Here is a 12,308-nt window from a genome sequence, read left to right on the forward strand (position 1 = left end):
CCCCTGAGGTGCCTAAACAATGGAGCTCCCCCACAAATGACCCCATTTTGGAAACTAGAGCCCTCAAATATTTTTTCTAGATGTTTGATGTGCACTTTGAACCCCTGGGGGCTTCACAGAAGTTTATAACGTTGAGCCGTGAAAAGAAAAAAAAATTTTTTTACCACAAAACTGTTGCTTCAACCAGGTAGCTTTTTTTATCACAAGGGTATCAGGAAAAAATGCACCATAAAATTTATGGTGCATTTTCTCCTGAGTACGCAGATACCCCATATGTGGTGGAAATCAAATGTTTGGGCGCACGGCAGGACTCGGAAGGCAAGGAGCGCCATTTCACAGCAAAATTGGTTGGAATTATTAGCGGACGCCATGTTTCATTTGGAGACCCCCCTGAAGTGCCTAAACAATGGAGCTCCCCCACAATTGACCCCATTTTGGAAACTAGACCCCTCATGGAATTTATCTAGCTGTTTAGTGAGCACTTTGAACCCCTGGAGGCTTCACAAACGTTTGTAATGTTCAGCCGTGAAAATATTTTATTCTTTTTTTTACCACAAAATTGTTTTTTCAAACAGGTAGCTTTTTTTTCCACAAGGGTATCAGAAAAAAATGCACCATAAAATGTATTGTGCAATTTCTCCTGAGTACGACGATACCTCATATGTGGTGGAAATCAATTGTTTGGGCGTACGGCGGGGCTCAGAAGAGGAGCGCCATTTCACAGTAAAATTGATTGGAATTATTAGCAGACGCCATGTTTCATTTGGAGACCCCCCTGAGGTGCCTAAACAATGGAGCTCCCCCACATGTGATTTTGGAAACTAGCCCCCCCCCATACAAAAAAAATTAGTTTGGCGAAATAAAAAATACAGACATCAGTAAAAAAAAAAAAAAAAAGAGCGCCTGCCACTAAGACCAGTGCCAAACGTGAGAGCAATGCACGAGTCTCGCATCGTATCATCCACTGCAGTCTGGAAGCGAGCAACTGCGCTGGATAATGCGATGCGAGAGGGCGGGGCGGCAGATGAGAAAGAGCGCAGCGGATGGAAGATGGGAAAGGGCGCAGCGGGTGGAGGAGCGGCAGAGGATGGGAAAGGGCGCAGCGGATGGATGATGGGAAATGGCGCAGCGGATGGAGGAGCGGCAGAGGATGGGGGGGTGAGATGGGGATACCTACCTTACAGGATGGATCTAGGCAGCAGAATCACAGCAGACAGAAGAGGCAGCAGATGAAGGAGGGTGAAAAGGATGGGAGAGAGCAGGCAGCAGATCAGGGAGGGGGGCAGAGTCTGATGGGAGGGGGGAGGCAGCACATGGAGTGGAGGCAGCACATGGAGGGAGGGGGGAGGCAGCACATGGGGGGGGAGGCAGCACATGGGGGGGAGGCAGCACATGGGGGGGGAGGCAGCACATGGGGGGGGAGGCAGCACATGGGGGGGAGGCAGCACATGGGGGGGAGGCAGCACATGGGGGGGAGGCAGCACATGGGGGGAAGCAGCACATGGGGGGGAGGCAGCACATGGAGGGAGGGGGGAGGCAGCACATGGGGGGGAGGCAGCACATGGGGGGGAGGCAGCACATGGGGGGGAGGCAGCACATGGGGGGGAGGCAGCACATGGGGGGGAGGCAGCACATGGGGGGAAGCAGCACATGGGGGGGAGGCAGCACATGGAGGGAGGGGGGAGGCAGCACATGGGGGGGGAGGCAGCACATGGGGGGGAGGCAGCACATGGGGGGGAGGCAGCACATGGGGGGGGAGGCAGCACATGGGGGGGGAGGCAGCACATGGGGGGGGGAGGCAGCACATGGGGGGGAGGCAGCACATGGGGGGGAGGCAGCACATGGGGGGAAGCAGCACATGGAGGGAGGGGGGAGGCAGCACATGGGGGGGGAGGCAGCACATGGGGGGGGGAGGCAGCACATGGTGGGGGAGGCAGCACATGGGGGGAGGCAGCACATGGGGGGAGGCAGCACATGGAGGGAGGCAGCACATGGAGGGGGGGGGAGGCAGCACATGGAGGGGGGGAGGCAGCACATGGAGGGGGGGGGAGGCAGCACATGGAGGGGGGGAGGCAGCACATGGAGGGGGGGAGGGGAGGCAGCACATGGAGGGGGGAGGGGAGGCAGCACATGGAGGGGGGAGGGGAGGCAGCACATGGAAGGGGGGAGGGGAGGCAGCACATGGAGGGGGGGAGGCAGCACATGGAGGGGGGGAGGCAGCACATGGAGGGGGGGAGCCGATTAGGTGCAGTGGCAGCCGATGGAGGCGGCGGCCGATCGGGTGCAGCGGCGGCTGAAAAAGGTGGGTGCGACTGAAAGGGGACGGTGGCGGCAGGGACAGCGGCGTGGCGACCAGGGACAGCGGCGTGGCGGGCAGCAGAGGTGGATCGGCGGGCAGGGACAGCGGCGGGAACAGCGGCGTGGCGGGCAGGGACAGCGGCGTGTAAAGCGGCGTGGCGGGCAGGGACAGCAGCGGTGGATCTCGGCGGGGAGCGGCGGTGGATCTCGGCGGGGAGCGGCGGTGGATCTCGGCGGGGAGCGGCGGTGGATCTCGGCGGGGAGCGGCGGTGGATCTCGGCGGGGAGCGGCGGTGGATCTCGGCGGGGAGCGGCGGGGGATCTCGGCGGGGAGCGGCGGGGGATCTCGGCGGGGAGCGGCGGGGGATCTCGGCGGGGAGCGGCGGGGGATCTCGGCGGGGAGCGGCGGTGGATCTCGGCGGGGAGCGGCGGGGGATCTCGGCGGGGGATCTCGGCGGGGAGCGGCGGGGGATCTCGGCGGGGAGCGGCGGGGGATCTCGGCGGGGAGCGGCGGGGGATATCGGCGGGGAGCGGCGGGGGATCGGCGGGGGATCTCGGCGGGGAGCGGCGGGGGATCTCGGCGGGGAGCGGCGGGGGATCTCGGCGGGGAGCGGCGGGGGATCTCGGCGGGGAGCGGCGGGGGATCTCGGCGGGGAGCGGCGGGGGATCTCGGCGGGGAGCGGCGGGGGATCGGGTGCTATAACTTACCGATGGGCACCTGCAGCGACCGCTCTCATCAGCTTTCACGGACGGAGTGAAGCTGAGGGTAGCGGTGACGGCACAAGATCCACAGTGATTGGGAGAGATCGGTCACAAGGCCGGTCTCTCCAATCAGAGCTGGGGGCGGGTGAAACAAAGTTCACCCAGCTCCAGCCAGTCATCAGTGCTACAGCAGCACTGATTATGGCTGGATTGCAATGTGTTAGCCATTTTCAATGGCTGACACATTACAGTGACTGTAATTGGCTGAGCGGCGTTCGTCAGCCAATCACAGCCTCTGTAGGTTCGGGGAGGAGGCACCACCCCTCCTGAGGTCAGGCAGAGGTCCCCTCCTTCCCGAATCCACCGTTTAGGTAAACAAATTTCACTCCCCGGGGCTCCGGGACCGCGATTTCGCCAGGACGTACTGAGTACGTCATGGGTCGTTTAGCACCATGTGACCATGACGTACTCAGTACGTCCAAGGTCGTTAAGGGGTTTAAAAAGGGCCAATGAGTTCTCAATAGGGTTTTTTGGCAGGTGAGAAAGCGACCATGTCATTATTCTTTCATCTTTAATGCTTTTACTGGCAAGTCAAGCAAGCAATGGAGTACTTTGATGTATAGCTTACCTTGGCCTTGTCTCTGAGCACTGAACACCTTGTACTTCTGAGCCCTCCTGGGAGGTTGCAGTTCTGGAAAATGATTGCAGAGGAGGATAATGGGTTTCTGGTTGCTTCACATTTGATTCTTGTCAAAACATTGCTAGTTAATGTGAGTCTTTTTGACATATTTTTCTATTGACTATTTGCAACAAAATGTTTGATGGTCCTGTGATCACCTCGCAATATATCAGCAATTTCAAGAGCGCCGCATCTCTGAGGAAGACTTTTAACAATTTTCTAGCCTTATTGAGTCAGTTAAATCTCATTCTTAGCCTATTTTACATTAGGATACCAAGCTGTCTAATAATCCTGCACATCTTGATAACAGGGAATGATATCCTTAGGCCACATTCTCCTTCATTACACAAATACACATCACCTGAAATGCTTAATCCAACAAGTATTCAGGTTTATACAGTTTGAAGTTGGAAAATAAGCATAAAAATGATATGGTCAAAATACTCCCTTGCTTAATAATTGTGCACACAGTATTTATGAAATGCCCTTAGATTGCTTCTTGAGTCTGAGCTATTGAATTTCATAGCTATCAAAATAATTATGGGTACTTAGAGTTGGACACTCCTATGTGGTCAGTTTATTGCAAAAATTTTCATAACTGAAAGATCAACCCTTAAAAAAATCATAAAGATAGGCTGGTGGCAGAATTAGAAGAAAAGGGGTGCTCTAATTGAAGGAAAGGTGCCATATACAGCTCTTGCATGTAGCCCTCGGCTGTTTGTGACTGATGAAATAAACATTGGGACTACACATGCTACATCATTCTTCTTCTTCTTCTTCTTCTTCAGGGGTAGGTGGCGTAAACAGTCTCTTACTGCATCATTGGAAGAAAAGTACAATCTTCTAGGTTTAATTATACAAAATTTTCAAACTAACTAAATAGGGAAGTTGTTCCAAACATCATGGAGAATTAACCACAGATTTTTTTGTGGATGAATGCTTGTCTAAATTCTTGTCTCTTTATGTAATCCCAGACAGCCTCAATGAAGTTGTTAATCTCTTCCAGGGCTCTTTATTTTTCGAAATGCTAAATAGTTTTTAATGACATTGGCTGTAATTGTGGAGTTCATGTCCTACTGCAGAATAAATTAGAAGGCAATCCTGCTCCTTCTTGATGGTACTGCATGCATGATGGATAACTATATGTCTGTATTTTTCAGCATAAAGGACACCATTTATCTTCACCAAATTCCCAACTCTATTTGCTGAAAGGCAGCCCCAAACTTACAAGGAACCTTCATAATGTTTCACATTTAAGTCCCAGCACTGATTATTAGTGATGAGCGAGTACTAAAAAGCTCGGGTGCTCGAAGCTCGGGCCGAGCCTCCCAAGATACTCGTGTACTCGGCCCGAGCAACGAGCCCAATGTTATCCTATGGGAGACCCGAGTATTTTTGTGAAATGACCACCGGCAGCATGTAGAAACCCTAAAAATGGCACAAAAGTCTCCGAAGAGTGCTCAAATGACATGGCAACAGCATGGGGAAGACCCCTTGAAGCATTTATCACTCAAAAGTCACAGCTGTGAACAATTTTGTCCGCGTTTTACGCCATTTTTACGGACTCACCAGAAAACCTTCCAAAATGACACCAAAATGAATTTTCATGGCGGAAATGTTAAGGGCACATACCCAATAGTGAGATAGAGTATGTTACTTTTTGAGATCAATACATGAAAGATTTTACGTAAAACATTGTGTGGCACTCCGATGTCCCTGAGAAGAGACCTACATAAAGGCCTCTGAGTCTAATGTGCCCATTTTGAGGAACTGAGTCTTTGTAGTATTTTCCTTTGCCAGGGCAGTCCAAAATTTTGAGGTTCACCAATGACCCTGCATACAGACGTGCATGAGGGCCTGTAAACCTGAAGTGCCCATTGGAAGGAAGTGGGTCTTTTGTAGTATAGCCCTTTGGCAGGGCAGCCAAAAATTGGGAGGCTCCACGTTGTCCCTGGATAGAGACGTGCATGAGGGCCTGTTAACCTGAAGTGCCCATTGGAAGGAAGTGGGTCTTTTGTAGTATAGCCCTTTGGCAGGGCAGCCAAAAATTGGGAGGCTCCACGTTGTCCCTGGATAGAGACGTGCATGAGGGCCTGTTAACCTGAAGTGCCCATTGGAAGGAAGTGGGTCTATTGTAGTATAGCCCTTAGGCAGGGCAGCCAAAAATTGGGAGGCTCCACGTTGTCCCTGGATAGAGACGTGCATGAGGGCCTGTTAACCTGAAGTGCCCATTGGAAGGAAGTGGGTCTTTTGTAGTATAGCCCTTTGGCAGGGCAGCCAAAAATTGGGAGGCTCCACGTTGTCCCTGGATAGAGACGTGCATGAGGGCCTGTTAACCTGAAGTGCCCATTGGAAGGAAGTGGGTCTATTGTAGTATAGCCCTTAGGCAGGGCAGCCAAAAATTGGGAGGCTCCACGTTGTCCCTGGATAGAGACGTGCATGAGGGCCTGTAAACCTGAAGTGCCCATTGGAAGGAAGTGGGTCTATTGTAGTATAGCCCTTTGGCAGGGCAGCCAAAAATTGGGAGGCTCCACGTTGTCCCTGGATAGAGACGTGCATGAGGGCCTGTTAACCTGAAGTGCCCATTGGAAGGAAGTGGGTCTTTTGTAGTATAGCCCTTTGGCAGGGCAGCCAAAAATTGGGAGGCTCCACGTTGTCCCTGGATAGAGACGTGCATGAGGGCCTGTTAACCTGAAGGGCCCATTGGAAGGAAGTGGGTCTTTTGTAGTATAGCCCTTTGGCAGGGCAGCCAAAAATTGGGAGGCTCCACGTTGTCCCTGGATAGAGACGTGCATGAGGGCCTGTTAACCTGAAGTGCCCATTGGAAGGAAGTGGGTCTATTGTAGTATAGCCCTTAGGCAGGGCAGCCAAAAATTGGGAGGCTCCTCGTTGTCCCTGGATAGAGACGTGCATGAGGGCCTGTAAACCTGAAGTGCCCATTGGAAGGAAGTGGGTCTTTTGTAGTATAGCCCTTTGGCAGGGCAGCCAAAAATTGGGAGGCTCCACGTTGTCCCTGCATAGAGACGTGCATGAGGGCCTCAAAACATTGTTCCCATTGCAAAGGAGCGGGTCTCCTGTCGTTGTAATGTCCATTCTGCAAAGAATGGGCGAAAAAATTTACCACTGGGGGTATACCTGAAACAAAGGCCTAACTCTTGTAACGGTCATCATGGTGGCGCATGAGGAGAAGGAGGAGCAGTCCAGCGATTATCCAAAGTCCAGAAGTGTGTACCCATGGGTGACTGGAGGTACATGGCAAATTCCCGTTACAAACTTTAAATTCCGCTCTCATTTGCTGGTGGTGTGGTGAAGTCTGGCCCAATCAAACCCTTGTTCATCTTGATCAGAGTCAGCCTGTCAGCATTTTCAGTTGAAAGGCGGGTGCGTTTATCTGTAATGATTCCACCTGCGGCACTAAAAACACGCTCTGACAAAACGCTAGCGGCAGGGCAGGCCAGGACTTCCAAGGCGTAGAGAGCCAATTCATGCCACGTGTCCACCTTGGATACCCAATAATTGTAAGGCACAGAGGAATGTCGGAGTACAGTTGTTCGATCTGCAAGGTACTCCTTGAGCATCTGGGCAAACTTAGGATTTCTTGTGGCACTACCCCGCACCTCAGGGGCTGTGGTACGTGAGGGGCTGAGAAAACTGTCCCACATCTTAAAGACTGTTCCCCTACCTCTGGCGGATTGGACTTGTGCCTCTCTCGGCTGTACGCCTTGGTTGTCCACTGATTCCTGACCTATGCCGCTAGCGTTTTGTGAGGGGAATGCTTTGCCTACTTCCGTGACTATGGCCTTCCGGAACTGCTGCATTTTGGTTGACCTCTCCGCCTCGGGAATAAGAGACATAAAGTTCTCCTTGTAGCGTGGGTCTAACAGTGTTACCAACCAGTAATGATTGTCGGCCAAGATGTTCTTAACGCGAGGGTCACGAGACAGGCAGCTTACCATAAAGTCAGCCATGTGCGCCAGACTCTTAACAGCCAGGACTTCAGTAGCCTGACCAACACGTTGACTGAACATGCTGTCCTCCTCCTCCTCCTCCTCCTCCTCCTCCTCCTCCTCATCTACCCTGTCCTCTGGCCAGCCACGCTGAACCGAGGATATGACTGGTGTGCATGTCATATCCTCAATTTGGCCGGAGATTTGCTCCATGTCTTCATCCTCCTCCTCGTCATAGTCCTCCACTGCACGTTGTGATGAGACGAGGCTGGGCTGTGTGTTATCACCCACACCCACTACTGTTTCTTGCTGCAACTCATCGCGCTCCGCCTGCAATGCATCATGTTTGGTTTTGAGCAGAGACCGTTTTAGAAGGCAGAGTAGTGGTATGGTGACGCTAATAATGGCGTCATCACCACTCACCATCTTGGTGGAGTCCTCAAAGTTTTGGAGGATGGAACATAGGTCAGACATCCATCTCCACTCCTCAGGTGTTATGTGTGGAGTTTGACCCATTTCCCGACGGCTTAGGTGATGCAGGTACTCAACAACTGCCCTCTTCTGCTCACATATCCTGACCAACATGTGCAGAGTTGAATTCCAACGCGTGGGGACATCACACACCAGTCTGTGAGCCGAAAGATGCAAACTGCGCTGAAAGCCGGCAAGGCCGGCTGAAGCAGTAGGTGACTTTCGAAAATGTGCAGACAGGCGGCGAACTTTTACCAGCAGATCAGACAGCTCTGGGTATGACTTTAGAAACCGCTGAACCACGAGGTTGAGCACATGGGCCACGCATGGAACATGTGTCAGCTGGCCTCGCCTCAAAGCCGCCACCAGGTTCCGGCCATTGTCACACACGAACTTTCCTGGCTTTAGGTTCAGAGGTGTGAGCCAGTGATCTGCCTGCTGTTTCAGAGCTGTCCACAGCTCTTCTGCATTGTGGGGTTTGTCACCTATGCAGATTAGCTTCAGCACAGCCTTTTGCCGCTTCGCCGAGGCAGTGCTGCAGTGCTTCCAGCTTGGGACTGGTGTGGATTGTACAGTGGATGAGGATGCGCAGGAGGAGGAGGAGGCTGAAGAGCATGACATTCCGGAGCTGTAGAGTGTGGGTGAAACACTGACTGAGGTAGGGCCTGCAAACCTTGGTGTGGGAAGGACGTGTTCCGTCCCTCGCTCAGACTGGGTCCCAGCTTCCACAATATTAACCCAGTGTGCCGTCAACGAGATGTAGCGGCCTTGCCCACAAGCACTTGTCCACGTGTCTGTGGTTAGGTGGACTTTGGGTGAAACAGCGTTGTTCAGGGCACGTGTGATGTTTTGTGACACGTGGTTATGCAACGCGGGGACGGCACACCGGGAGAAATAGTGGCGGCTGGGGACAGAGTAACGTGGGACAGCTGCCGCCATCAGGTCGCGGAATGCTTCTGTCTCCACCAGCCTAAAAGGCAACATTTCCAGCGCAAGCAGTCGTGAAATGTTAGCATTTAGAACTGTGGCATGTGGGGTGTTGGCAGTGTATTTGCGCCTGCGTTCAAAGGTTTGCTGAATGGATAACTGAACGCTGAGCTGGTACAAGGACGTGCTTGATGATGGTGTTATTTCTGTGTAGGCAACTGCAGGTGCAGGACCGGAGGAGGCTTGTTCGCAGGCAGCATGGACAGGGGATTGGCTCGCATGCACAACCAGCGAAGACGTAGCAGTGACATTAGCAAGCACTGCTCCTCGACTCTGTTGTACTTCCCACAAAGTCGGGTGCTTGGCTGACATGTGCCTGATCATGCTGGTGGTGGTCAGGCTGCTAGTTTTGGTACCCCTGCTGATGCTGGCCTTTTTAGAATCATCTGGATCCAACTTAAAAAACTGCCAGACTCGGGAAGACCTAACATTTGTACAGGCACCTTGTGTCGTGTTGTTGTTCCGGGGAACGGTTGCCTGACTTCTGCCTGGAGCCACCACCCTGCTTCTTACTGCCTGTTGGGATGCTACGCCTCCCTCCCCCTGTGCACTGCTGTCCTCGCTCTGCATATCCTCCTGCCAGATTGGGTCAGTTACTGGATCATCCACCACGTCGTCTTCCTCTTCCGCACCCTGCTCCTCCTCCTGACTTCCTGACAATTGTGTCTCATCATCGTCCACCCCTTGTTGAGACACGTTGCCAACTTCGTGAGAACGTGGCTGCTCAAATATTTGGCCATCTGTACATACGATCTCCTCATGACCCACTTCAACATGAGCTGGCGAGAGGCCAGAATGTGCGAATGGAAACGTGAACAGCTCTTCCGAGTGTCCAAGTGTGGGATCATTAATGTCCGAGGACGTGTACTCAGCCTTGTGGTAGGAAGGAGGATCAGGTTCTGAAATGTGCGGTGCAGTATCACGGCTACTGACACTTGACCGTGTGGAAGACAGAGTGTTTGTGGTGGTGCCAATCTGACTGGAAGCATTATCCGCTATCCAACTAACAACCTGTTGACACTGGTCTTGGTTCAAGAGCGGTGTACTGCTGCGGTCCCCAAGAATTTGGGACAGGACGTGCGAGCGACTAGATGTGGCCCTTTGTTGTGGCAAAATTAGAGCTTGCCCACGACCTCGGCCTCTGCCTGCACCACCATCACGTCCACTTCCTTGTTCCTTGCCAACGCCCTTGTGCATTTTGCAATGCTGTGCTGACGTGTATTCACTAGACTTGGGCGTTATATCAAAGTTTGTGCAAATCGTGCACCTGTACGCTGCCACCGACAGGCACACACGTGCGGTTTTTAAATGCAAGCACGGACGCACTAAGAACCTAACACAGGTTTTAGGAGCAAAAATGAAGAACTCTGACACTATCAGCCACTGCTGACTGACGTGTATTATACACTACACTTGTGCGTTATATAATAGTTTGGTAAAAACGCACACAAGTGCACCTGTACGCTGCCACCGACAGGCACACACGTGCGGTTTTTAAATGCAAGCACGGACGCACTAAGAACCTAACACAGGTTTTAGGAGCAAAAATTAAGAACTCTGACACTATCAGCCACTGCTGACTGACGTGTATTATACACTACACTTGTGCGTTATATAATAGTTTGGTAAAAACGCACACAAGTGCACCTGTACGCTGCCACCGACAGGCACACACGTGCGGTTTTTAAATGCAAGCACGGACGCACTAAGAACCTAACATAGGTTTTAGGAGCAAAAATTAAGAACTCTGACACTATCAGCCACTGCTGACTGACGTGTATTATACACTACACTTGTGCGTTATATAATAGTTTGGTAAAAACGCACACAAGTGCACCTGTACGCTGCCACCGACAGGCACACACGTGCGGTTTTTAAATGCAAGCACGGACGCACTAAGAACCTAACACAGGTTTTAGGAGCAAAAATGAAGAACTCTGACACTATCAGCCACTGCTGACTGACGTGTATTATACACTACACTTGTGCGTTATATAATAGTTTGGTAAAAACGCACACAAGTGCACCTGTACGCTGCCACCGACAGGCACACACGTGCGGTTTTTAAATGCAAGCACGGACACACTAAGAACCTAACACAGGTTTTAGGAGCAAAAATTAAGAACTCTGACACTATCAGCCACTGCTGACTGACGTGTATTATACACTACACTTGTGCGTTATATAATAGTTTGGTAAAAACGCACACAAGTGCACCTGTACGCTGCCACCGACAGGCACACACGTGCGGTTTTTAAATGCAAGCACGGACGCACTAAGAACCTAACACAGGTTTTAGGAGCGACAATTGCTGAGAAGTCTGACACTATCAGCCACTGCTGACTGACGTGTATTATACACTACACTTGTGCGTTATATAATAGTTTGTGAAAAACGCACAGAAGTGCACCTGTAGGCTGCCACCGACAGGCACACACGTGCGGTTTTTAAATGCAAGCACGGACGCACTAAGAACCTAACACAGGTTTTAGGAGCAAAAATTAAGAACTCTGACACTATCAGCCACTGCTGACTGACGTGTATTATACACTACACTTGTGCGTTATATAATAGTTTGGTAAAAACGCACATAAGTGCACCTGTACGCTGCCACCGACAGGCACACACGTGCGGTTTTTAAATGCAAGCACGGACGCACTAAGAACCTAACACAGGTTTTAGGAGCGACAATTGCTGAGAAGTCTGACACTATCAGGACTGTTTTAGACTGTGTACACCAGCCCCAGATATGATGAAGGCTGGTATACGGTCACCACTAGGAATGGCTATATACCCTGCCTGCCTGCCTGTATACTGCTACAATAGTCCTGACAAGGACTCTTTTGGTCACTAGCCTGTATTCCAACCTGGCTATACCCTGCCTGTATACAGCAACAATAGTCCTGAGAAGGACTCTGCTACTGTACTCCGACCTGGCTATACCCTGCCTGCCTGTATACAACTAGAATAGTCCTGAGAAGGACTTTTGGTCACACTGTTTGCAGCCCTGCTACGGAAATAGCTATAAAGGGTCGCAAACCTTTCCCTGAAGCAGCGACCCTCTCCCTGCACTGACTGTCTGGATAGCTGTGAGCAGAGCACAGCGCGCCCGCCGGTATAAAGGCTCGGTCACGCTGTGCAGGCCGGCCAATCACTGCAATTCCACAACTAACAGGGCTGTGGCATTGCAGTGGTCTGCCAGCCAATCCCTGCATGAGGGCTGGC

The sequence above is a fragment of the Anomaloglossus baeobatrachus genome, chromosome 2, assembly GCF_048569485.1.
Source record: "Anomaloglossus baeobatrachus isolate aAnoBae1 chromosome 2, aAnoBae1.hap1, whole genome shotgun sequence".
NCBI lineage: Eukaryota > Metazoa > Chordata > Amphibia > Anura > Aromobatidae > Anomaloglossus > Anomaloglossus baeobatrachus.